Here is a 23,369-nt window from a genome sequence, read left to right as displayed (position 1 = left end):
AAGTTATAAAATAGGAAGCATTGTGAATTAAGTCAGTTGGGTTCTATTATAGTAGTATTTCAAGAAAATTTATTTAACCCGCTGACTTTAAGATTCTAAGTGTCTTCTCCATGTGTGCACACAGGATAGACCTCTGAAAAGTGGTGTAGTTACTTCTAGGTTTATGGCTGTGCTTAGCCAAGGCAGGATGGGGGAAGTTTGCCCATGCTGACATAAAGGGCTATTCACTTCAATTCACACATTCTCTCCTAGATGGAATTGCCCGACTCCTAAAACCCATCCTACAGAAATTTTGGAGTCATCACTGATTCTGGGGCAACCCCTATCTAAGAGAGTGGTGAATTAATTATCAAAGGATACTGAAAGTTGAGCAAAAATGGTAACATTCTGGAGTAAATAACCGTAATGTGTGTTCTGCCTGGCACCCTAATGGCGCTCATTTTACAGGTCAGTTGTGTGTCTTGGAAGCAGTCCTGCCAGGGAGAGGAAGAACATCTCTCAGATTTTAGCTTGGAGGAAGAGGAGTTAAGGCTGCCAAAACTGGACTAGCATTTCAGCCATCCCTACCCCAATGGGCTGCTGGAGTTGTGGGGCCACCCAGATCTGTGGCCCAAATCCTGCCTGGCTAAGGGGGTAGTGGTGTTCCTGCGGAGGACAGTTGTATCTCTGCGGGGGAAGAGAGGCTTGGGCCCAGTGACTGTGGGGAAAAGCTCGCCCTGGTGGCACGGAGCCGATCTGGGCCTGAGCTAAATAAAGGCTACTGCGGAAATAAAAGTGTCATAGATAAAGGGCGGGGTGGAACGGGGCGGGGCAGGGTGCGCGGTTGCAGGGCTGCCATAAATGTTTCGGCTCCCGCTGGCGCTGGAGCCTCTGCACGTCATGTTCCTACTGCGCTTCTGGACCCTGTGGATGCTTCTCATGTGGCAATCGTGGCTGCTGGTCCAGGCAGCTTCACTTCCAAAGTGGGCCCGGGACCCGGTCCCGCTGACCTCTAAATCCCTAGGATCGACCGACCGAGCCCTGGTTTTCCCGCCTCCCTGATCTCCCACCCGAATCGCCCGCCCCATGCGCTTACACCCTCGACAGATCCCTAGGGCTTTGATTACCTGGGGGCTCTGCTTCTTCCCAGATGTTGGCCCCGCCTCAGCAGTTGACTGAGACTTTGGCTGTATTGCTGGACATGAATTCAGCTCAAGAGCTGCCTCCAGAGCCAGATCAGTTTGCTGTTCCACATCAGGATCCGAATGACAAGCTGACTCCACAACAAAGGCTCCCAGAGGTGGTTCCGGTGCCAGGCTGGGATCAGACTCAAGTCCTAGCTCTGCCTCCTCAACTCAGAAGCAAGATTCAAGCTGTAGGTCTAGATCAGGCTGCAGATCACCAGGCATTTGAAATACTTGTTCCACCTCTAGATAGTCAGAGTTCAAAACCAACAAGGTTTATTATTTCACCAAAGAACCTAAAGAAAGATCTAGCTCAGCATCGACGGCTTGCTAAGGTGGTTGTTGGAACTTCAAATCAATTTGCATCAAAACCTCAGCATCAAAAACAAACTCTACAGGATGATGATTATCTAGATCCAAGTATGGATGTAGTTTATCCTGGTGGCCTACCTCTGGAATTCCCGGAGAACTTAGATTAGTCTCCAAGGCCCCCTGAACTTTCTCAATTCCATCTAGAGGATGAAACTCAAAATCCAGACACTCCTGAGGAGATCCAGTCTTCTTCACTCCAGCAAGAAACCCCAGAACAATCCCCTGAGGAGGTAGAACCTTCTTCAACCCAGCAGGAGGTCCCAGCTTAGCCTCCAGAGCACCTTGAGGAGGTAGAACCTTCCTCAATCCAACAAGAAGGCCCGGTTCAAAGACCAGAGCTCCCTGAGGAGGTGGAAATTGCTGCCACCCAGGAGGAGACCCCAGCTGAGTCTCCAGGCTTTCCTGTGGAGGCTGAATATTCCCCCAGTAAGCAAGAGCAGCCAGCTCAGCCTTCTGAGTCTCCTGAGGAGAGTGAACCTTCTCTGACCCAGCAGAAGGCCATAGCTCAAGCTCCAGAGTCCCCTGTGGAGAGTCCACCAAATCATGAAGTGACAGTTTGACCTCATTGTTATAACTTGCCCCATGTTGCAGTTAAGCCTCTGGATGTGGAGGTTACCGTAACTTCAGAGCCTACAAAGGAGACTGAATCTTCTGCAGTGGAGCTGGAGTCTCCAGCTCAGCCTTAAGAACACCCTGAGGAGGTGGAACCCCCTCCAATACAGCAGGAACAATCAGCTCAGTCTCCAGAGCATCATGAAGTAACAGTTTCTCCGCCAGATAACCGTCAAACTCAGCATTGAGACTTGCCCCATGCTGTTACATCCCCAGATCTGCAGCTCACCATAGCAGGAGAGCCTACTACAGAGGTGGGAACTTCTCCAATCCACTAAGAGGCTACAGCTCAGCTCTCAGAGCCAGTCAATGATGTAGAACCTTCAACCCAGCAGGAGGCCCCAACTCAGCCTTTGGAGCTCCCGAATGAAGTTGCAGCCCAACCTCCAGATCATCATGAAGTAACAGTTTCTCAAGTTCAGCCTCCAATGTTACACAAATGTAAAAACTGTGGATCCTGTGGTTACCACAACTCCAGAGTCCACTAATAAAGTTGAAATTCCAACCCAACAGGAGGCCCCAGCTCAGTCTTCAGTGTCCCCTCAGCAGTTTAAACCTATGAAAGGCCAAGAAAAGGTTATGATTCAGTAGCCAAACTTCCCTGAAAAGGATGAACATTCTCCAATCCATCAAGGGGTTCCAACTCAGCCTGAAGAGCTTCCTGAGGAACCATCTCCAAGCCAGCAGGAAATCTCAGCATTACCTCAAGAGCCCCCTGAGTGTGTTGGACCTTCGCCAGGCCAGCAACAGCACGCAACTCAGCCTCCAGATCCCCCTAAGGAGTTAGTACATTCTCCAGTCCAATAGGAGGCCCCAGCTGAGCCACCAGCATCCCCTAAGGAGGTTGAACCATCTGGGACTCAGTAGGGCCATCCTCCAAAGTCCACTGAAGAGGTCAGAACTTCTCCACCTCAGCAGGAGTTTCCAGATCAGCCTTCAGAGCCCCCTGAGGGGGTTGTAGGTCAACCTTCAGTGAATTATGAGATGATAGTTCCATCACCAGGTTAGGATCAAGCCCAGTATACAACATTGCCCACTGTCGCAGTTCAACCTTTGGACATGTGTGGCTTACCATAACTCCAGAATCCACTACAGAGGTCGAACTTTCTTCAATCATGCAGGAGACCCCAACTCAGCTTCCAGTGCTGCCTAAGGAGATTATAGCTCCTGTGTATTAGAGACAACAGTTCCAACACCAAGTCAAGCTCAACCTCAGCATCCAACGTCACCCAGTGTCACAGTTCAACATTCGGACCTGGAGTTTACCATGATTTCAGTATCCACCATGCAGGCTGAACAGACCAGGTTCAGACTCAGCCTCCAAACCAGCCTGAAGTTGCAATTCAACCTTCTGAGATGGATTTTACTGTAAATCACATCTCAGAACAGAGTGCCACCACATATGCCACCAACATATGTGAGCTCTGCAACTGCAAAGATGAGACAATGTCATGTGTGGGTCTCAGCCCAAAGCAGAGGTTCTGTCGAGTGCCTGTGCAGGAACTTAATGCCCATAATGGCACCTTCACCATCTCATAAGCATCGCCTTTCCTTCTTGGTTCTCTGCACCTGCCTCATGTGGCAGCATTTTCCTTGAGACCTTCCTGGGCCTTCTTCATTGACTCACTTTCTCCTCTTACCTTTTACTTGTCAACTTTTCCTTATTCTCATTCTCCTTCTTACTATTGTGCCCCTTCTCCGAACTTTTACTTGTGATGACTCTTCCTTTTTCCTTAACCATTTTTGTTTAGCCCCATCATATCCTTGCTTAACCTCTGCCCCACTGTGTTTGCTCCACTCTCTTCACAGGGCATGGCCCTCTCCCCATCTCCTTAGCAATGATACAACAAAGTCGTTAAGAGTGGGTTGTGGAGCCAGCCTGCCTGGGTTTGAACCCAGGCCTGTCATTTATTAGCTTTGTGACCTTGGGCAAGTGATTCTGCTCTGTGACTCAATTTCCTCATCTTTAAAGTGGGGATTATGATAGTTACCTTTTCAGAGGACTGTTGTGAGATTTAGGTGTGTGAGTACATGTAATGCATATATCAGTGCCTGGCATACTTATGAATGTTAGCTGCTATTATTATTATTCAGTTTGTTACTTATGTCCAGAACTCACTTTGTACCTGGCTTTCTATATGTAGCAGCCATTTTGTGCCCAACCCAGGGCAAAGTATGACATTGTCTCTAGAACATGGAAATGATAGGTGGGAAGAAAGGGACTAGGCACAAAAAGGGAGGTGATTTATAATGAAGTACTACAAGAGATGCAGACCAGAGGTGCTGTAATTCACCAGAATCTATAATCACTGAGGTGTGGGGGTCAGGGGAAAGCTCCCTGCATAAGTTGAAACTTTGCCTGGGGCTTAAAGAGTGGCTATAATTTGTTAAATAGAAGGAAAAATAGGGAGTAAAGCCTAGGCAAAGATATGGCTGCAGAAATGATGGGGATTTAGGCTGGGCATGGTGGCTCATGCCTGTAATCCTAGCACTCTGAGAGGCAGAGGCAGGAGGATTGCTTGAGCTCAGGAGTTCGAGACCAGCCTGAGCAAGAGGGAGACCCCATCTCTACTAAAAAATATAGAAAGAAATTAGCCAAACAACTAAAACGAGGAAAAATTAGCCAGGCACAGTGGTGCATGCCTATAGTCCCAGCTACCCGGGAGGCTGAGGCAGGAGGATGGCTTGAGCCCAGGAGTTTGAGGTTGCTGTGAGCTAGGCTGATGCCACAGCACTCTAGCCCGGGCAACAGAGTGAGGCTCTGTCTCAAAAAAAAATAAAAAAATAAAAAATAAAAAAGAAAGAAAGAAAGAAAGAAAAGGAAGGAAGGAAGGAAGGAAGGAAGGAAGGAAGGAAGGAAGGAAGGAAGGAAGGAAGGAAGGAAGGAAGGAAGGAAGGAAGGAAGGAAGGAAAGAAAGAAAGAAAGAAATGATGATGATTTAGTAGATCAGTCTGGCTGCAACGAATTGGGTTAGGAAGCAATGAAAGACATGATTAGGGAAAACCTCGAATAGCAACTATGGGAGTTTGAAAGTTATGTGATGAGGTATGGAGAGCCATTGAAGGTTCTCAAGCAAGAGAGAGAAATGATTAAGACAGGAGATTTACTTTAGAATCCACATGTAGAGCTCTCTAGAGGGGAAAGCTTAACTCGGGAAGACCAAATAGAAAGCTCTAGCAAAATCTAGGAGTAAAGTGAGAAGGGGCTAAATCCGAGTGGCTGTGACAGGAGTGGGAAGAAAGTCCTGGTAATATGAGCAAGAGAACAGACAGGATTTAGTGACCGACTAGGGAGTCAGGTGACGGTGTGTACAGGGGAGGGAGAAATCAAATGTGACTCCAAGGTTTTGTCCTGGATGTTGAAGAGAATGAAGTGCAGCATTCAGGGAAAACAGTCAGTTTCAGGGAGGGAGTTTAGTTTGGACATTTTTAAATTTTTTATAGTGAGCATTAAGCAACCAGAAGCTTCTGGTTGAATGGAAATGTGCACTAGGCAGATGAGCAGACACATGTCTGTTTTGACTGATTTCTGTCCCCCACTGGCAAACTGAATGAGGAAATTGAACTGAACTGAATCTAGAAACTGAATAAGTAAAATTGTTGCTGAGGAATGAGGACAGAGTTAAAGGTAAAGACTCAAAGTCATCCACAGAGTTGAAACTGAACATAAGGTACTTAACAGCTTTTTTTTATTTCCTTTTCCTTTTCATTTATTTATTTTTTTAGGAACTCAAATACCTTAATTTGCTACATATGTCATATGTCATTCAACATATGCTGAAACTGGGAAAACAAGGTCCAAATAGTGAATGAATAAAACTTAAACACATCAGGCCAGGCATGGTGGCTCATGCCTGTAATCCTAGTGCTCTGGGAGGCCGAGGCAGGAGGATCATCCGAGGTCAGGAGTTCAAGACCAGCCTGAGAAAGAGTAAGACCTCATCTCTACTAAAAAATAGAAAGAAATTACCTGGACAACTAAAAATATATAGAAAAAATTATCCGGGCATGGTGGCGCATGCCTGTAGTCCCAGCTACTTGGGAGGCTGAGGCAAGAGGATCACTTGAGCCTAGGAATGTGAGGTTGCTGTGAGCTAGGCTGACACCACGGCACTCTAGACAGGGCAACAGAGACTCTGTCTCAAAAAAAAAAAAAAAAAAAAACTTAAACACATCAATATATATTAAGTGCTTTCAAAAACTGGGAGAATATACAAATTAAGGAAGCAGTTAAAAATACAATATTTTATATATGTAAAAATAACAATTAAATATATATTATAAACATATACACAAAAAATAAAAATTAAATGGAAAGATAAGATATTCAAACAGTGCAAAGTACCAACCTGCTGAAGACAAAGGACAAACTGCCCCTTATGATGGAGTGATGTGGTGGTCAGCACCTTAACCAAGTGAACATATCACCAATAGTGGAAAACCCTGAAATTATATCACCTTTGGTATCATATAATAAATAGACAATATCACTTGTCTAGCATTCTTGACAAAAATGTTTAATAAGAACCTAATCATGAGGAAATAATGCTTGCTTTTATTTTTTAAAATCATTTTTTATTTTATTTATAAATTTAAAATAATTATTTATTTATTTATTTATTTGAGACAGAAACTCACTCTGTCATTCTGGGTAGAGTTGCAGTGGTGTCTTCATAGCTCACAGCAACCTCAAACTCCTGGGCTCAAGTGATCCTCCTACTTCATCCTCCCGAGTAGCTGGGACTACAGGCACGTGCCACCAAGCCTGGCTAATTTTTCTATTTTTAGTACAGACAGGATCTCACTCTTGCTCAGGCTGGTCTCGAACTCCTGGGCTCAAGCAATCCTCCCGCCTAGGCCTCCCAGAGTGCTAGGATTACAGGTGTGAGCCACTGCGCCCTGCTTTTCTTTTAAATATGTGTCATTCATGGATATGTTCCCACTTAAAAAAAAAGAAGAAGCATATATATGTAGGATAAAATATGAAAATCCGCACTGCCATCCTCCCAGCGCCCCTGTCCCCTGCATCCTACCACCCATAACTCCGTTAACCATTTTGGTGTGTGCCCTTCCTTCTAAACTCTCTCCTTTGCATTTTTTATTTCCTAATGAGGTACTACTTCACTCTTTGCTCTGTGATTTGTGCTTTTTCCCTATGCAATATGTCTAAGAGATCTTTCCACGTCAGTACATTAGTCCCTTTAATTTCTAATTGCCCTTATCCTTCCAATACCTGGAGAGGTTTCAACAGAAGGCATTTAGCCAAAGCTTTGGTGTTACCTGACGTATGTTTCTTTTCTTTGTTCTTATTTGCTGATAATGCTAAACTTTTGCCCATTATTTTCTGTTGAATTAGTTATCATTTTATTATTGGTTTGTAGAAGTAGTCAGTTTAGACACATAAGTGCTTCTGGAAAAAAAAATAGTTAAGCTGCTGAGGAGATGCGTCATCATCTGTGCCAGTGGTACCACCTCATTTCTAGATTAATTATGCAAACTGGGAAGCTGAGAGCTCTGGAAATTAGAAAGCTGGGATTATTTTCTGTATTTGAATATCCCCTACAAGGTTGCCATGATTCTTTTATTCTATTCATTCTTTTCCTACTTATTCAAGGATATGAACTATGTTTCTTCACAGAAATTTCCAAGGAAATGCTATTTCTTACATTGATGAGAATGTATGGAACTCATACCGTTGGACTGAGAATCTGTGAGTATATTCTCTCCAACTATGAGTACAAAAATGAGATCCTTCTTGGTCCAGAATTTTGAGGAAAGTTATTTCCCCCTCCCTATCTCAAATGAACCTCTGTTGATGGTAATTCTATGATTATTTTAAAATTAAATTTGGTGGGCTCTTTTTAAAATAAGAAGCTATTTATTTATTTATTTTTTTAGAGACAGGGCCTTGCTCTTGCTCAGGCTGGTCTCAATTCCTGAGCTCAAACGATCCACCCGCCTCGGCCTCCCAAAGTGCTAGTGAGCCACCGCACCTGGCCAAGAAGTAATTTAAATTTATTTTGTATTATACAAGTAATACATGATTATGATTATATTCTTAATGTATAAAAGTGAAACAACAGGTATAATGAAAACCCTCCTTGTGTGCTGGTCCCTGGTCCCTGAGGTAACCACTACTCTGAGATTGGCATATATCCTTCCAGATCTTTTCCCAAGTATTTGCCTACATACATATTTACATATAGCAAAACAGATTTGTTGTGTGGTCTTTTTATCTTTTTTTTTTTTTTTTTTACATAAGTGGTAACATCTTGCAACTTGATTTTTTCACTTCATGATATGTCTTAGATTTCTTTCTTCCCTAGTACTTACAGGGTTACTCCATTCATTTAATCTCCTGCATAGTATTCCATAGTATGGATGTATCATGGTTTATTTAATAATTCCCCTATTGCTGGATGTTTATATTTTATGTACAGTTTTCTTGTTATATGCATTGCTGCTATGAAATCCTTGTGCATGCTTCTTTATAAACATGGGCAAGTATTTCTGTAGAATAGACATCTAGAAATGGAATTGTTGGTGTGAAGACTATGTCAGTATGAAATTTCAATTATTCTCAAAAAAGTTGTGCCACCTTACACTACAGTCAACAGAATATGACAGTGTTCATTTTCCCCTTCTGTGGCTGAGTATTCTCCAACTGTTTGCTGATATAATGGGTGAACAAAAGGGGTCCCATCTGAATTTGAATTTTTCTAATTACTTGTGAATTTAAATCTTTATATGGTTATTGAACATTTGGGTTTCTTTTCTGAGTTTTCTGTCTTTTGTCCATTTTTAATGTTGAATCATTTTATCATTTTCTTATTGATTTGTCGAAGGAATCAGTTTATGGACATAAATGATTTTGGAAAAAAATACTTACATTCAAAGTAATTAACTGGCATTTCAGAACAGTTTATGTGTCATCTCATCATTGATTTCTGAATTGCTATTTGTGAAAATAGAGATTTAATTTTATTCCCATTCAGGTTTGGCCCCCTGAATTCAATCTGTTCTTTTCATGGGCCTCTGCCCTAAAGAGGTGATCCACAAATGGAAACTACATACATATTTTTGCATATATCCAGGAAGTGCAGTTTTCTGGGAAAAGGATCCATAACTTTTTTTTTAATTTTGACAGAATCTTGCTCTGTTGCCTGGGCTAGAGTGCTGTGGTGTCAGCCTAGCTCACTCTCCTTCCAGGTGCAACCCCTCCTGTGGCCCTGCTCAGCCTGTGGTGTCCTCCCCCTGCAGGTTGACCGTATACAAGATCTGTCCGGAAAGTAACCAGACCCTGTTCATATAACGAGAACAGTTTGCGTGACGTCAATGTAACCTGGCAGCCAAGGAGGTGGACTGGGATGTACCTGTCTGAGCAATGACATCACTGCACTAGTCAGTGGGGCGCTAGACGCCATGGAGTGAGCATGTGCACCGTGTGGCTGTCACATTCAAAATGACTGAGCGAGTGGAGCAATGAATCTGCATCACATTTTGCATTAAGCTTCAACCTTCCTCCACAGAAACCATTTGGGTAACTCAGAAGGCTGTCGGGGACGATGCGACGAGTGCAGCACAGATCAAAGTGTGGCACAAACACTTCAGTGATGGTCGAGAATCTGTTGAAAGTGATCCACGTTCTGGAAGGCCTGCCACAAGCAGACCACCTGAGGATGTTGAACATGTATGGGTCAGGTGAACAATCAGATACAAGGGTTTGTTTGAGTTTCTGTTTTTAATCCCTTTAGGTCTTTATATAGGAGTAGAGTTGCTGGGTCAGATGGTAATTCTGTGCTTAACTTTTTGAGGAACAGAGAGGTGAGTCTTGCACAAGCCCCCAAGAGTAGCAAGAAAGACTTAAAAGCAGGTTTTGACCCAAGACATGAGCCCTTGGATGGGGGCTGCATGGGCATCCTCCTTGGCAGGGTGTGGGCCCCTAACTGTCCCATGATGCCCCTTAGCTCAGCCCTGTGAACATCGCCTGGCCTGGGAGAGTCAGTCCTACTAGGTAATGTTAAACATTCCAGAGTTGGTTATCTGTGGTGGTGGTTTTGATTCTGGGATCGTTAGTCTTCAAAGAGAATTCTGCATCATGGGCCAGCTGGGTCTGATTGGGACGCCACCTGAGAGGGAGAGAAAGGGAAGAGATTTGCCCAGAGAACTGACTGGACTCCAGCAGGTGCTTGATTTCTACATGCAGTGTGCTCAGGGGGTGTAGTGGAGTGGATGGCGGCCTCCAAAAGTGACATAGGACCCCCAGAAGCTGTGAATGTGATATTCATTGGAAAAAGAGTCTATGTAGACATTACATTAAGCAAAGGATCTCCAGATGAGATCATCCTGGATTATTCGGGTGGGCCCTGAATCCAGTGACACGCTGTCTCCAATAAGAGACACCACGGGGCATCCATGGGTAAAAAGGGGTGCCCTGGTCACAGCCACAGCCCAATCAGTGGTGGTGGGTCAGGCTGAGAGGGCCTCTGCCATCGCCTGGGCTGACTCCCTGTTGGCAAAGATGGAGGGAGGTCTCTGGCCTATGGTGGTTTAGTGAGTTGGGACGAGAAGCAGCTTCCAAGCCCCACCACATGCAGGACCAGGGGATGGGGAATGACATCCTCAGGCTAGGAGAGTCCCTGGAGGTCAGCAGCCAAAGTGGATGGGTCCGCTTCAGAACAAGGCAGGAAGATCCCTGTTGGTACCAGCTGTGCCATCTCCCTGCTGTGACTCACCTGAGCACCAGCCATGGCAGGGAGCTGGGGCAGGTTCATTCCCACAAATCCCAGCTCCATGTGACCCTGAGGAGTGACTGTGAACATGGGACAGGGAGGATGGTGGAGCAGAGGCCACGTGGAGCCCTCCCCAGGGTGCTTCAGGGAACCCTGCGGTACTCTGTGTCATTTCCCTGGATGCTCATCCTCCTCCACAAATAGGAACGGTGACAGCAACATCCAAGGAATCCAGCTTCTCAACACCAGAGCCTCGGGTGGCTGGGTTGTCTTCTCCATCAGATGAGCACAGGGGGAGGGACTTCTTCTGCCCCGGAGTTGAGAGGGAGGGAGCTGTCGCCTCAGCCCTCTGTGGAAAAGCCTGGAAATCCCGCTGGGTTACACAGACCTTCTCTCTCCTGCCCGCCCTGACATGGAGCTTTGTAAGATTTATTTATTATTAAGGTTCAACTTATGAAGCATTTACATCTAGAAAGCACATTTCCCCAAATCTTTAAACGCTGCTACGCAACTAATAAATCAAACTAAACATTTCATGAACCAATCGACTGGAGTGATTAAATGCTGATTTCACACTTAGGCAAGGTCTTTTTTTTCATTGTGAGAAAGTATACATAATATTGATCTTGTGACCCATTTATATGTAAGTGTACAATTCCGTGATATCAGAACATTCAGAACGTGTTGAACCATCACCACTATCTGTACTTGACATTGTTTATCACACGACACAAACTCCAGGCCCATTAAATACTAACTCGCCAGGGCCCCTCCCCCAGGCCCCTGGACCCTTATCTCCACTTTCTGTCACTATGAATTTGCCTGTCCCAGGTAGCTCATAGAAGTGCCGTCACACAGTATTTGTCCCTCTGTATGCCTTATTCAAATGTGGCTTTTTGATGATCTTGGCCCTATGAGCAGAACATCACATTAACCACAAAGTGTCACATCACTGGGTCCCATGGCTGAAGCCCCGCTGAACAGAGAGACCCTGGTGACCTGAGCCTTAGTTCCCTCCCATCCTGCCCTTGACGGGGCCTGGGACCATGGCCTGTTTCTATGAGTGACACACTCCCTGGGCCAGGCTGGTCTCCCATCGAGAAGCCCTCCTGCCCTGCCCTGGCCCCAGACCAACTTTCTGCCTTTTTGGCTAATTGTATTGATTGGGTGAGCCCTGGCGGGGTGAGCAGGGATTGGGGCGTCAGTGGAGGGGGAAGATCGGGGCAGGGGACGCCCTCCCGCGGCGCCCGGCGTCCCGCCACGGGGTGGCCCATCCCCCGACGCCTCCTCCCCGCCCACCCCGCCAGGTCTCCTGCCAGGAGTGGGACTCTGGTTCCGAGGAGAGCGCTGTTGTGGGGGAGTGAGCGACCGAGGTGGCGGTGGTCTTCCGCGGGGTGGCTTTGCGTGGTGCCCCGTGTCCCTGGGGGTGGCCGCGCGGGCCCGGTGGGGGCGGCAGTCTGGCCGCCGTGGCCCTCTCCCCCGCTGTGGGGGTGGAAGGGGTCGTTCGGTCCAGACCCCGCCTGCCTCCACTGCCTGCCCTTCTTCTCTCCCGCGAGTCGAGGTTTCCAGCAGGCCGGCTGTCGGGGTAGAGCGGAAGGGTCCCTTGGGTGTCGTGCTCAGGCCTCCGCCGGTGCCACTCGCGGACGCCATGGTCCACGGGGTCGACCAGATGTCTCTGTCACAGTCAGTCTCTGCGGGCTGGAATGGGCCCCTGCGGCCTCGTCCATCCTAGGGGTCTCCGGGAGAAGGTTCTGCAGCTGCACCTTCTTGACTCCCTCTCACTGCCTTACTATGTGGCCCAAGGTGTGACTTCTTATTTTCTTCTCTCTCTCTCTCTCTCTCCCTCCCTCCCTCCCTCTCTCTCTCTCTCTCTCTCTCTCTCTCTCTTCCTGTCTTTACTCCCCACCCCCGTTTTTTTTCCCAAACACACGCTATTATCACGCTCATGAACTATCACGGGACCTGGCCTGACTTTAATTCCTACCCCCTCCCCCCGCGCGCACAGGCCCCCGCTGGCAATGCTCCCCCGGCCGGTGTGCCTCTGAACTCGCTGGTCGACCAGACGTCCGGTCTCTGGCAGCCATCGCGACGGGGAGGCTTTGGGACGGATTTCGTCTCTTTGGCCCCATTGCCCCTAGGGGTCGCCCTCGGTATTCTTCCGGCGCCGGACGCGGGGCGAACCGGAGTGTTGCTCTGGGAGTTTGTGTCTGCGGCTCGTTGATTTGCTCTCACTCCCCTACTACGTGACCCACGGTGTGACTTTCTTTTTTGCCCTTTCATTTTATTTATTCTCTCTTTTCCTTTTCCTGACCCCCCTTTTTTTCCCCTGTATTCATTGTATCACGTCACACGGGTGATGTGCCCACACTCTAGGAGGCACATCTCACACGTGCGTGTGAAGACGCAATCACCATGTTTATGAACTCTAAAGTGATCTGGTGTGACTTTGTGATTATTTTCTTTTCCCTCCCTTCCTCCCCCCTCTCTCTCCCTCCCTCCCTCCCCTCTCTCTTTCCCTCCCTCCCTCCCCTCTCTCTTTCCCTCCCTCCCTCCTCTCTCTCTTTCCCTCCCTCCCTCTCCCTCCCTCCGTCCCCTCTCTCTTTCCCTCCGTCCCCTCTCTCTTTCCCTCCCTCCCTCCTCTCTCTCTTTCCCTCCCTCCCTCTCTCCCTGCCCCCTTTCGCCTTGCTGAGAATGAGCTCCCCGGGCTCGTGTGCCCGCCTGGGAATCGGCTGCAGAGGCCGTGGCCCCGGGTCCATCACATGTTGCCCTCAGCCTCCCTTGGCACAGTGCCCCGAGGTCGACCAGATGTCTCTGGCGATTTGGGCTGTTGGATGCCGGCTCCTGTAAGGTCACTAGGTGTCGCTCTCAGGTCAGTATTCTTCCTTCTTGTGACTTTTGTTTCTTTTTTAAAATTTCTTTCTTCCTCTTTTTCCCTTTTTCCATTTTCCCTTTTTAATCTCTTTCTGTTTCTTTTTTCGCGTCAGATGGGTGATGTGTGGACGAAACGCAGTGTGAGGGAGAAAACACGTCTCACACGTGGGCATCAACACCCGATCTTCAGGCTTCGGAGCTACAGATGGAAGGGGTACGACTTTTTAATTGTTTTCTTTTTTCTTTCTTTTTTCTATTTTCTACCTTTTTTTTTTTAATTAGTAAGACTGACAATGCGCACTGCCTGCCTGTGTTACTCCGTAGAGCTCACGGGTGAAGTCCGCTCCGAAAATGCGTTCCAAGGAGGAAGGGGAGCTGGCCGGGCCACGCACGGTGCGCCCCACCCCTACTCCTCCCCACCCCACCCCACTCCCATCAGGGGGTCAGTTCTTTTCAGGCTGACACTGGCACCGGTTTTTGGGTGTCACTTAGCAGCCACTTTGATCAGACATCGGGATGGGAAAAGTAGGTTGATGTTGGGAGCTTAAGAGTTGACTCCTTGGAGGTGTGGAGGGCGGGGTTCAGATCAGTGGAATGTAGAGCACGGTCGGTCCCACGCTCTTCTTCTTGGGCCCGCCCGAGGCAGCTCTAGCCTCTAGTGGGTCTCCGCCCATGCGCCCTGTTGTCTGCCGGAGGCGCCCCTCATCTCCCCCACCATAGGCCTCTGCCCATAGTTTTTTTTTCTTTTTTCTTTTGTTTGTTTCTGTTTTATCTTGTTTTTTAGGTTTATTGAATATCATGTCATATAAAAATTTAAATCACAGAATGAATTATATAACAAGATGTGTCTTTTTATCCTATGACAAGAACAATGCATTTTCTCTTCCTGTCAATTTTCCTGTCCTGGAAGAAATACAAAGTTGCTCATAATACTTCCAATTCATCTTCCAGTTTCCCTGACTCAAAACACTGTCAACACGATGTATCCAATCCTGTCTCTTTGTGTGTGCACGTGGATGCCTGAACCTATTTATTTTCGGCATCAGGCTCATATCTTTTGGCACCATGCTCTTTGATCTTACAAAATTGGGCTTCGTTGGTCATTGGCTGAGATGGAGCAAACTCAGCAATCAGATTTAAGTGACTTGACTGCAGTAACCGGGGGCAGGGAAATTTTATTTATTTGAGAATATACATTCCTAAGTGAATATGGTGAGCACCGAATTCCTGCGGGGCCTCTGGGATGGTGAAAATAACCTCTGTTGGTGGATAGGTGTCAATGACATTCCTCGTGCAGCTTGTGGTATCTACACATTTACAAGAGGAAAATCATTCATTTTCCTAATGATCGTGGACAAGTCTGCTGAATTTTTTATAACATCCTTGAAACAATAAAACACGCTTCATAATTAACATAGCCAACTGCAAAGTTTCTTCTAGGCATAAACTATTTCACATCATGAGTTTCCCAATGTCATAGAAGGAATGGCCCAGGGGGGAAAAAGGGGGGAAAAAAAAGGACAGAAAGATTTTCTGTCCTTTTAAAACTCCCCCGCCCCCCATGCCGTTGGGAACTTGTAGTCTGGCCTATATCCCCAAGGCAAGTTAAATCTTTTCTTAAAACGCCCCAGTGGTCCCCAGCCCCCAGGTGGGTGGCTGGCAGAGTTCACAGGCTTTGTTTTTGGCAGAGCTGGGAAGATTGAAATAATTGACCACAATGATTGCTAAAGCTGAGAATCCTCCCTTTAAAAGCTCTGTATTTCTGCCTAGGCCTATGTTCAAGAGCTTTGGGATTTTGAGATGAGCAGTTCTACCCTATCTCCTCCTTTGCTGGCAAAATAGACCCTCTCTTTCCTTCCTCCTCAAACCGCTTGTCCTTGTTATTTGGCCTCGTGGACAAGTGGCCGAGCTTTTGGTAACACCAAGACTTGTAAGTTATGTTATCGATCTTTTGTTTTTACTTTCTTTCCCTTTTTTTTTTTTTTTTTTTGAGTTGGGATTTCTTTCACTCTGTTGTCCCCCAGACCGCTGTGGCCTGATTGTAGCTCACAGCAACCTCCAACTCCAGGACTCAAGTGATCCTCTCCGCCTCAGCCTTCTGAGTAGGTGGGACTATAGGCAAATGCTGCCACGCCCGGCATAATTTTTTTTTTTTGGTACAGATGGGGTCTCGCCATGTTACCCGGGCTGGTCTCCAACTCTTGGGCTCAAGTGATGCTCCCATCTCTGCCTCTCAATTTGCTAGAATCACAGACATGAGCCACCATGCCCAGCCAGGTTATTTAAATGCGAGCATTTTGCTATCTTGATATAAAACCCCACATGAACGACTTTAAGGAGCCAAACACAGGGAGTCCCCACACTGCGTTGTCATGATCATTGCGGGTGGATCACAAAAAAGCTGGATATGGGCACACAGTAGTTATCAAGGGGATATATTCTAGTGGAATAGCAGAAATACAGAATGTCCTGAAAACACTAAATGTCAGAATGGCACAGCAGTCAGTGGCAGACAAACTTTCATTCCATTGTGTCATGGTAGGCAGCTTAGTTTTCTCCTACTCCCTCAGTATGATTAAAGCCTGACATAGAAAATGTCTGCATCTCATCCAAATCCATCAAGATGATGGAAGGGGGAACTGGGAGAGGAATAAAGAAAAAATAAGGAAGAAGCAAAACAAGAGAGAAGGGGGATGAGGAGGAGAAGGAGGAAGGGGAGAAAACTGCCTCCCCTGCCCCCATGCTACCCAATAATAAATGGAGATTGGTCTCTTCCCTCCTCTCCCACCCCTTAACTATGCTTGAAGGTATATTGTATGCCTACAGTCCTAAAAAATGTACAACTACTTATAATAATGGAAGAAATGCAGTCTAATAGGTTTTTGTGCAGTGGGACACCTAGCCAGGGCACTCATGGTGAATGGAGCTTGCAGGGTGGGTGGGAGGTTGCTCTGGGTGAGTCTGTGAGTTAGCGGTGGGTGGTGAGTGAATGTGAAGGCCAAGGACATTACTGCAGGTTTTATAAACACTGGACACTTAGGCCACGTGAAATTTACCTTTAGAAATTTCTTTTTTCAATAATACATTAACCTTAGCTTACTGTAAGTGTTTTCACGTCATAAACTTTTCCACGTTTTCTTAACTTTTGGACTCTTTTGTAACACCACTACTTAAAACACAAACACATTGCATGGTTGTACACAGATATTTTCTTTCTTGGTGTCCTTATTTATTCTATAAGCTTTTTTCTACTTTTAAAGTTTTTTTTATTGTTCTATTCACTTTTCAAAAAAACTAAGACAGAGAAAGAGAGAGAAAGAGGAGGGGAGAGAAATACACACACATGAACATATTTTCCTAAGTCAACTAGGGAAGAGGGCCAAGTCAAGGTTCTCAGGGAGCCACCAGTGATGAACTGGTCAGGCTCAGAATCAGCATTGCAGAGTGGCTGTAGAGCTTGGGGGCCTGGACTGGCTACCTGGATGACACTTCCTTTTTGGTCACTTGGCAAGTCATAAATCCTCTTGTTCCTCAGCCTCCTCATCTGCAAATGGAGAAACAATGCTGCCTACTCCACAGGGATATTGTGCAGAGTGAAAAAGCAAATGCAGGCAAAGTGCACAGAAGCACATGTGGCAAACATGAGGCCTTTAATCATGGTCACAGTCATTGTTATAGGATCATCTTCCTATGTCCTTATCTTTTAAAGATTAGTAGAATCTTCCAGAAGATGAGAATAGGCTCCTCCTGAGCAAGTCTTGGCAGTAAAGTCACAGGCATGTTGAGCATGCAGCACAGAAGGCAGAATAAAAACCTGATCCCAGAACATTACGTTCCTATATGACATGAAATCATTGAAGGTATGGGAAATCCTACCTTATATCGGTTTTACTAAAACCCCTATGATTGCGTACGCACATGGACACACAAACGCACAGACACACACACAGAGCCCAAACTTTTTGAGCTTCACAAAACAAAGTAATCAAGGAACACACTATGATGCTTATTAGCAATATATTTGGGCCCAGGTTACTTGTCACTCTGAGCCTGCCTCCTTATCTGTCCAATGAGAACAGTGTTTGTCACAATTATCTTATCCTACTTAATGCTTCTGGTAAAATTTAAAGGAAATCTTAAGTGTGAGGGCACCTGCTGGACAGAAAATCCATGTTATCTCTCAATTTTTCTTCCTCCCGATTTCTATCTGAATCTGTGAGCTCACTTTGATTCACTTCAGTTTTTCAAGAGGCTCTGGTTACCTTCTCTCCCACCTATATCGGATTGGGTCTGATGAAAAAAAAAAAAAAAAACATAGTAAAGAAAGCAGAGCAACAGTTGTTTCTGAAGAAACCAATCAAACATTGCTGATGAGCCGGTATTTTCTATTTCAGTAAACCAAGAAGGCCTATTGTCATGAGGATGTGAGGGGCCGGAGTAGGATTGGATGGTTACCCCGAAACTAGACAAGGCAGACAGACTATGGCACATGTGATTTTAGTAAAGAGAATAAACAGTGACCTCTTTGCCGAGTTTGGCCTTAGCATACAAAACGGAAATAAAGCTGTAATAGGACGCTTAAATTTTACTCTGGAAACAGATATTGGGTACTGAACTGAGAACACTGAATTTTTTACCCTCCTTGATATTCACACAGGATTTTAGAGGACCCCCCCCACCAAAAAAAGAATACTGAGCCAATCTATAAGTCATCCCTAAAACTTGGATTTTATGTTCCCTTGCCTTTTCACAACTGAGCAACATATAACATTAAAGAATGGGCACAAAATTCCAAAAGGTTTGTATGTGGCCCCTTTTATTTATTAACATTACAAGATCTTAATTATTTGTGCCCTGAATCTGATATTCAAATTATCCTTGTGGCCAACCCATTTCTACAGTAGATGATGGGGAAAGAAGAGTTTACCACCTTAATAGATGAAAAGGAATGGGAGTACTGGTGCAATTCCAAGTAGCCTATGTTTACACACTGAAAATCCCAATTAGCCCCTATGATGAGTGCAAAGAATAGATCTAAATTTCTGACCCTATGACCCTAAAAGATATTTCCTCCCATGGTGTCACAGATAAAAATAAAACTCCATCCTAGCACTTTGGGAAGCCTAGATGAGAGGATCACTTGAGGCCAGGGGTTTGAGGTTGCAAGGAGCTATTATGATGCCACTGCACTTTAGCCTGGGAAACAGAGTGAGAGCCTGTCAAAAAAAAAGAAAGAAAGAAAGAGAGAGAGAGAAACAGAAAGAAAGAAGGAAAGAAAAGAGAAAAGAAGAAAAGAAAAGAAAAGAAAAGAAAAGAAAAGAAAAGAAAAGAAAAGAAAAGAAAAGAAAAGAAAAGAAAAGAAAAGAAAATCAATCTACCCATTGCATTTTCTACCCTTTAGATGACTGGGCTTCAGCAGGGTGATGTGATCTGACAAAGTTCATGTTGCTAAGAAATAAAGCTCTGGGGCTCAAACACTGAGTTTTCTAAATCCAGCATTTCCCCCTACCCATTACACTGTGCCACCTCTGAGAGTAGGTATCCCACAGAGGAGAGCTGTGGAGGCCATTCTTGGACAGACAGAGTCAATTAGTGTAGATCGTGGAGTCTGTGCTTTGCATTCAGTCTAGAGGCATATGGAGCCATTAAAACTGCTTGTGAGGAAAATACCATGTCATAGGGAAACAAATATTATCTGCTATAGACAGATAAAATTTAGGAAAAGAACTGAAACCTCTCTTCCTCTTACAGTGCTTTCTGGTCGGATGCTGACTCCTTCAATTCACAGATTCAGATACATCATTCAATGTAAGCATTGTCAACAAGTCCCTATTTGCAACTTTCCAAAATTTCTAGGATATATCATACTTATAAAGGTGATCGCTTATGTGATGACACCAGCCCTCCAGAAAAACAAAAACAAAAACAAAACAGAAACCCACTTTTCTCCGTTGTGGAAATCAAGATCAGCTTTTATGAAATCCACTAAATTCCCACAAGAAGTAAAATATAATTATACGATATATGCAATTTTAATCTTAGAACAGAATGCATGGTGCTCCTTATCATCTCAGGTACTGTCAACAGAAAGCGTTTGGTGGATAAACAATTTCCATGAGCTTTTCTACAGAGATGAAGGGTTGGGGCGATGATAAATAATGAGGGTTGAGGATCAGATAAATGACTGAAAAAAAAAACCAAAAACCCAACACTTCCTGGTCCCTTAATGCAAGCATTCATTTAAACTGTATACTTGTATACCTAGGTGAAAAATGGAAGCAGCTTTAAAAAAAAAAAATTGCTGTGAGCCCTGGTTATGATACGGCAATAAGTGCTAGCCCTTGGAAGCTGTAAAACATATTCACTGTGGCTTATGCCAATTTGGGATATATGTACAAAGATAAGTTTGAGCACCACTGACAACCAAAAATATGAATACCTGGCTAGTGATCTGGATCAGACATAATATAAAAGAAAAAGCTCCCATAGCTAAAAGAATGTGAACATGATTGACTTGTCAATGGAAAAGAACCCCAAAACACTGCAAAATAATTTAAAGAGTTTTATTCTGAGCCCAATGTCTGTGACCATGGCCCAGAGAGCTACACCCAAGAAGCCTTGAGCAAGTGGTACCATTGTGATGGGGCAGGTTACAGTTTGGCTTCATGCATTTTAGGGAGACAAGAATTACATGTAAAATCACAAATCAATACATGGAAGGGGTACATTAGTCTGGCCTGAAAAGGCAAGACATCTGGAAGTGGGGGGCGGAAGGGGGGCGCAGTGTACAGGTTTACAGCTGGGTTTAAAGATTCTTTGATTTCCAATTAATGAAAGAAATGAACTTCTGCCTAAAGGCTTTGCAAGTTTTCAGTTAAGAGAAGGATGTCTGCTAGTCACAGACAAGCCACTGGACAGTTTCCCCAAAACTCAAGTGCTCTGTAGTTAAGTAAATGGTTGGCCTGCTAGATATGCGTTAAGCTTTGTCTTGCCTGGCCTTAGGTCCCTCAGCCATTCGGTATCTCTTTGTTACAAGAAGTGACTCCATCAGGGAGGGGTGTCTGACTTCTCCTGTCCTTGTGGGCAGCAGCTCAGGTTTAAAGGTTTTCTGGGGTTCCCTGGGCCAATCATGGGATGGGGGTCCATTCAGTCAGCTGGTGGTGGGGGCGAGGGGGTGGCTTAAGATTTTATTTTAGTTCATAGACTCCAGAAATGGTGTTTCCCTGGGAGACAGGAGTTCACGAAAACCTTCCATTCAGTTGGTCTGGCCCCTCCCTTAGGTCGTCTCCCTGCCCCCACTCCTCCCCTTCCCTCCCCTGCCCTCCCCTGGGGCCCCAGACTGGGCGGAAAGGCCCAAGAGGGGAGGCGCATGGGGGAGGTGGCGCTCCCAGAACAAGGCTCATCTGGACCCCACGTAACCCAGCCACTGCGACCGCTTTGTCGGAGGAGGTGCCCAGAAAGTCGTGCTTTTGCCCCTCGGGATTGCCTGCGGGCTGGGGGAGGGGTACGAGCTCCCGGCCCAAGAGCAAACCCCTAGCCTGGCCGCACAGGTGGACGGGCCCCCGGCGGAGCCCTTCCGCCGTCCCCTCCTCCCGCCGCCCCATCCCCGACTCACCGCGCTGACTGCGCATGGGCGCTGTACGGAGCCGCCTCGGGCTTCTCTCGGGCGGAGCCGCTTTCAGCCACGATCCCGCCCCGCGAGCTGCCGCTTCCAGGCCTGCGCCAAGGCCAAGGCACAGCGCATAGGGAAGGGGAGGGAGCTCAGGTCAGTCACTCGTGGTGTGTGTGTGGGGCGCTAAAAAAATCAGTCCCCACCATCTCCTACTTCAGGAAAACCTGCAAACCCTTGGAGAACTGCCACCGCCGCTACAGTGGGGGGATGGGACCTTAATTTGTGTCCTCCTTGTGCAGTCCAAGGTGGCTGGGCTGCCAAACAGATCCTGGAGGGAGGCAGGAAGGGCCCAGGCCTGGCCAGAGGTGGATTGGACCCCTCCACCCTGGGGTGTGGACTTGTTACCGAAAGCTCAGCCATTTGTCCATGAGGCCGAATAACGAGGACAAGCGGTTTGAGGAGGAAGGAGAGAGTCTACTTTGCTCACAAAGGAGGAAATAGCGTAGGCCTTCTCAGTCTCAAACCCCCAAATTTCCTGAACATAGGCCGAGGCAGAAATATGCGTCAGAAGACAGTGATTTTCTGATTTTGACTCCACTGAGTGAATTCCCTTTTGAAGAGAATGTCCACAGGAAGCCTACGATTCTCCCGTGTGGGTGGCGCTCCTCTAGAAATGAATCTCCCTTCTTGAATGGAGGGGATTTGTTTACGCCATCATTCTTTCAGGACCATTTCTCAGACCCTAGCTTTGGAACGCAACATAGATGCCCCCGACAATATCTCAAGCATCCCGTGATGCCTCACGTCAAGAGACCCCACTGACCGCCCCCAGCCTGCCCACTCAAGGGAGCCGGGCCCCTTCTGATCTGTCCGACCGCGGTGAAGCTCCCTCCCGAGGCTCGGAAAGCCCACTTGTTTCCCAGTTCAGTTGAATGATGGGGCACCCGGGCAGGGCACCGGCACCGAGTGACTCCATTCTGAGTCTGTCTGCTCTGCGGGGCCCAGGGAGGGTGGTTGGAGGGGGGGAAGCTCCATCTAGACAGGTGGCCTCCTATGGACTGTATCTGATGGACCATTCTCACTCAGGATCTTGTGCCTTCTTGGCCTAGGCACATCCTGGCTCTTAAAGCCACTTTCAGGGACACCCTCCCACATACAGACAGATGGCCTCCATAAGTGCTCTTCCTTTCTTGAAACACTGGAAATCTGTCCTCAATTTTACCTCACGGTGGGTGATACAGGAGCGTAGAACCTTCAGCCACCCTCCACTTTCCCACTGTCACGAGAGACAGTGCTCAAAGTGAAAGTCTATCCCTGACTCTCCCTTGATCCTAACCCTACTTCCTTCTAATCATTTTTCTTCTTCTCTCTCCAATTTTTATTGTCATATTGGCTCGTTGTTCTTTAATATTAATTTTAAGATCAGATTGTAAATTTCTAGTTATAACCCTGTTTAATTTTGATTATTAATTAATTTGGGGGAAATTATTATTTTGGGGATTCTGTGTCTTTCTATCTATGAATACAGTATAACTCTCCATTGCTTTGGGCCTTCATTTATGTTTTTACTAAGTTTTCCATCTAAGTTTGCACATATTTCTCCTAGGTGCTATGTAAATTTTCTGGGACTTTGAATGTTATCCTTTCTAAAAATTGCATTTACTATTGTGTATTTGCTAGGAAGTAAGAAATATTAAAACTCTTGATTGAAAATTGATTTTATATATAGCTATCTTGCTGAACTAACTTATTATTTCTACAGGTTTCCCACGTATAATGGCAAACATTTCTGTTTTGAGAACCATAAGAGGTGAAGAAAATGAAAAAGGTGATTTCCTTTCCAATATATTTAATTTTTACCTTGTTTTAGTATATTTTTAGAGCCTCTCTTACAGTATTGAATAGAAGAATTTCATATCAACACCCTGGTCTTGCTCATGACTTTCAAAAGAATGTTTTTACTTCTTAATCCTTAAGAATATTTTCTAAAGATTTACACTTTTGAAA

The 23,369-nt window shown here is 45.9% G+C and overlaps 1 long non-coding RNA gene, 1 other non-coding gene and 1 pseudogene across 2 annotated transcripts; 1 reads left to right on the top strand and 2 right to left on the bottom strand.

Moving 5' to 3' along the window:
* Nucleotides 1–13,222: 13,222 nt before the first annotated feature.
* Nucleotides 13,223–13,314, bottom strand: LOC123630973 (annotated as a pseudogene).
* A 167-nt stretch (nt 13,315–13,481) lies between these two features.
* On the top strand, nt 13,482–23,235 carry LOC123639833. Its single transcript, XR_006735813.1, has 4 exons — nt 13,482–13,748; nt 13,864–13,964; nt 19,502–19,558; nt 23,125–23,235. It is a non-coding gene; the product is annotated as an uncharacterized LOC123639833 (long non-coding RNA).
* Nucleotides 13,858–13,961, bottom strand: LOC123630978. Its single transcript, XR_006732893.1, has one exon. It is a non-coding gene; the product is annotated as a small nucleolar RNA U13 (small nucleolar RNA).
* Nucleotides 23,236–23,369: the final 134 nt, after the last annotated feature.

The sequence above is a fragment of the Lemur catta genome, chromosome 1 (genome assembly GCF_020740605.2).
Source record: "Lemur catta isolate mLemCat1 chromosome 1, mLemCat1.pri, whole genome shotgun sequence".
In the NCBI taxonomy this organism is placed as follows: Eukaryota; Metazoa; Chordata; class Mammalia; order Primates; family Lemuridae; genus Lemur; species Lemur catta.
Note: the sequence above shows the minus strand (reverse complement) of the source record. Positions and strands in the feature narration are given on the sequence as shown.